The sequence below is a fragment of the Typopeltis vanoorti genome, chromosome 7 (assembly GCF_054136105.1).
Source record: "Typopeltis vanoorti isolate ZY-2024b chromosome 7, IOZ_Tvanoo_1.0, whole genome shotgun sequence".
Lineage (NCBI taxonomy): Eukaryota > Metazoa > Arthropoda > Arachnida > Uropygi > Thelyphonidae > Typopeltis > Typopeltis vanoorti.
In genome coordinates, this window is record NC_143555.1 from 112,574,823 (window position 1) to 112,578,545 (window position 3,723).

At 31.2% G+C, this 3,723-nt stretch overlaps 1 pseudogene; it reads right to left on the reverse strand.

Moving 5' to 3' along the window:
* Nucleotides 1-3,115: 3,115 nt before the first annotated feature.
* LOC150104976 (U4 spliceosomal RNA) lies at nucleotides 3,116-3,245 on the reverse strand (annotated as a pseudogene).
* Nucleotides 3,246-3,723: the final 478 nt, after the last annotated feature.

Genomic DNA, 3,723 nt, shown 5'->3' on the forward strand with positions numbered 1-3,723 from the left:
AGTTTAAGTAGAAGATAATACGGCACTTCCGCTTTACATATTGACTTCGTTTTTATATATATATATATATATCACTTACTATAAACATTTTTAAAAAATATTATCAGATGATTTACTTTGATAAATCAAAGCATTGCCATTTAAAAAAAAAAAAAAAGCGTTCCGAGGTGATTTCCTTTAAATCAAACACTTTTGATTTTAAACGTCACTTCCGGTAATAAATCTGAAATAGGATTTGATTTTATATCACTTCCCGTACATAACAGCAACGATATTAAACAATGTATATTGTGCAATAATTCTTAAACTCGATTCATCTGCATTTTCATATAATTTCCGATAATTATTAGGAAATAGTATCACAAAAAGTCAATGTAAATGGGGGGAGGGAATTGAAAATTCCGTTTCATTATATCAAAACATATTTTCTTTAAATGAAAAATTACATAAATGATATATTATTTTTGAGCTCAATACTGGTTGAAAACAGAAAATCATATCAAAAATGTGAATTGATATATTATTTTTATTATTTAAATATTTTATTTTATTATTTATTTATTTATTTTTACAAATCAGTTGCAATATCAAACAGAAATTTCTATCAGAAGTCCACTTCCTGTCGAAATATAACATTCAGGGATCACTTCCGGTTACAAACCAACATTACTTCATTGAGAAATTATTTCATTGCCAAATAACCAATGGCATTTTTATTTTATTTTATATTTTCGTTACTTCCATTATTTAATTAGCAGAAGTTTCAAAAACCTTATATTTCTAAAGTGAAATTCACATACTGTGCTCCACAAACATCGTAAATCCGACGTTTTGAAACTTCCGCTTTATTTGTCATAATCTTTAGCTGGTCATTCTATCATTCAAATTTTTTATTCTGTTTAAAGTCATATTTAGAATTTATTATAACAATTTAAAAATAAAATAAAAAAAGAAACATTTGTGTGGATTCTGTATTTTGGTACATCCTATATACAGATGCATGAGTTCAGAGAAAAGTAATTTGAAGAAGTGTTTTTGTTTGTCATTTGGTCCGAGAGTAATTAATGGTGTTAGCCATTAAGAGAATCCGGCCTTGAAAGGATTGCAATGTTCAACTGCATCTTCTTGTTTACCCCCTATTAAGAACAATGTCACGCGCCTTCTTGTGGGGGCCCTTAGAAATTACTTTTAATGACAGCAGTCGTCCTAATTTGCACACTGGTCCTTTCTCTAAATGACTTCAAGAGATCCTTTTCCGGTTCATTTGTTGTCATTATCATTACTCTGATGCTTAGTAAGAAATAGTGCCTTTCGATGCTACTTCATTTATCTTAGCCGAATGCGAATTGTTTTAAATATCCAAAAACAGAATATACGTATTCATTAAAATAAATGAATCTGAGTTGAGAGTTTAGTGATTTTAAAACATTTCTTTGAGCAAACCTTTTTTATACTAGCACACCTAAAAATAGCTTACATTCTTTTAATCAAATATAAATAGTACTTAACAAATAATACATACACTGCGGTGATGGATGTTATAATAGAAAAACCCATTAACAAAAATCTAGAATTAAGAAAAATTTCCCACATAAAAAAATGTGCAAAAAAAGCTTTTAAAGTAAAGCAAAATATTCCTTTTCTTCGATGTAATAGAACGTTAAAATTCGTTTCGCGTCTGTAACCTTGATCCGCCTGCGTTGAAATTGAGCATGAAACTTTTATTCAATTGTGAAGATTTATTTCCTTCTGTCTTTTCTACTATTCAAACTTTCATCTCTTTTCTCTTCCCCGCACCCAGAATGGACAATAAACTCAGTGTTATATATAAAAAAAGCTGATTTATGTGAAATAAGACCAACCAAGCAGTTTTAAGGAAGAGTATAAGAAGCATTCCGAAAGAATTATTTCTTTTCCTTTCTTCAAGTTTAATTTTTCATTTCATCCATCAAAAAATGACGGATCGAATCTTTTCTACAAGGTTTGTACATTGTGTAGGTGAGACTACTACTACTAAGAGATTTTCTCTAATATGCCGGTACGCATGAGTGAAAAACAGAAAAAAGATAACAATGGGAGTTTGTGTTTTGATCCTTTACCTTTGATGTGAGAGATCGCTTGCTAAATTTGAAGTGGGGGGGGGGGCACGTGTTTGGATTTTTCCAAGACTATATCGAAGATCGAGTACCAGAACTATCCTTTATCTGGGAATAGAAACAAGATGCAACAGATGTTTATTCTGAAGTTTCGATGATTGCGGACTTTGATTTGGATGTGAAAGAGAGGAGAGAAATGACAAGCATTAGGCCTGACAAACGAGCGGATGGGATAAGAAAAACTACCTTTCATCTTTACATCTTTGAAAGAAAGTAATGAAAAAAAAAATTGGATGTTTCATGACGATAAGACAGATGTTTAAAAATATATTTTTTTTAAAGAAAAAATTAAACGAAAATATCGAAATGTTAATATGGCTCTAAATTAAAAATAAAATATTTTTATTTATTCATTTTTATTTAAAATATTTCAAATGAAATTTCATTTAATAATTTAACTTAAGGGACCATCTTTAATACATTTTTAGAGTGAGGAGATATTAAAAAACGTAACTTTTGTAGTGAGGGGGGGGAGTTTAGAGAGATATGGCGTGTAAGATGTTCACCATTTAAGAATGGGCAATAAATTTGTTTAGTTACACAATCTAATTAAAATTTTTTTGGATATCTCGAATATTTATGCAAAACGTTAATATTCTTGATGGAATATAAATATTATGTTCAATTTAGAGTAGATATCTTAAATTTATGACCAAGAAAGTATTTTATGAAAGAAGAAGTTTAAAAACCATTTTTTATTTTGCATGAAATAGAATAATTTCCTACAGTGTGTTTTGTTTTATTTATATTTATTTTGACCTGATTCCCAGAAAAGTCCTTTTTAGGACTTCCAGGGTGACAAATGGCAATGCTATAGCCAATGAAGTTTTAACTGAGGCTCGGCTATTGCCGTTACCCAGCCATGACCAGAGCTTTTTAGCTCAATAACACTCTATCCATACAGATTTACTTCATTCAGATGACGGGATAAAGAGTCAAGGACTCAGTCCATCGCCCAGTTCTTTTAAGAAATTTAAGAAATTTATATTTATTTATATTTATATTTATATTTATTTATAGCCCTAGGGTAACAGCAATAGCCAAGCCTCAGTTAGAACTTCACTGGCTACAGCATTACCGTCCAAGGGTATTGGATTGAATGAATCTTATTTGATAGGAGAATTGAATTGGGATCCATCGACCGTGAGATGCGGTGATTGATTCATTCAATCCAATGCACCTGGAGGGTAATGGATGGCAATGCTGTAGCCAATGAAGTTCTAACTGAGGCTCGGCTATTGCTGTTACCCTCCTGCCATGATCAGAGCTTTAGCAGCTCAATAACACCTTATCCCTACACTGTTCTCTACAGATAACGGGGAAGATGAAAAGCATTCTTGCTTCGCCCCTTTAAGCCAGTCCTTATAAGGATTTATTTAGATTTAGATATAGGAAAAGCATTCTTGCTTCGCCCATAAAGCCAAAAAAAAAAGTACTCATAATTTAGATATAGAATGAGAGAGGATTTGTAAAAAAACGGTAATAACGGATGGCAATGCTATAGCCAATGAAGTTTTAACTGACGCTCGATTATTGCCGTTACCCAACCATGACTGGAGCTTTTAGC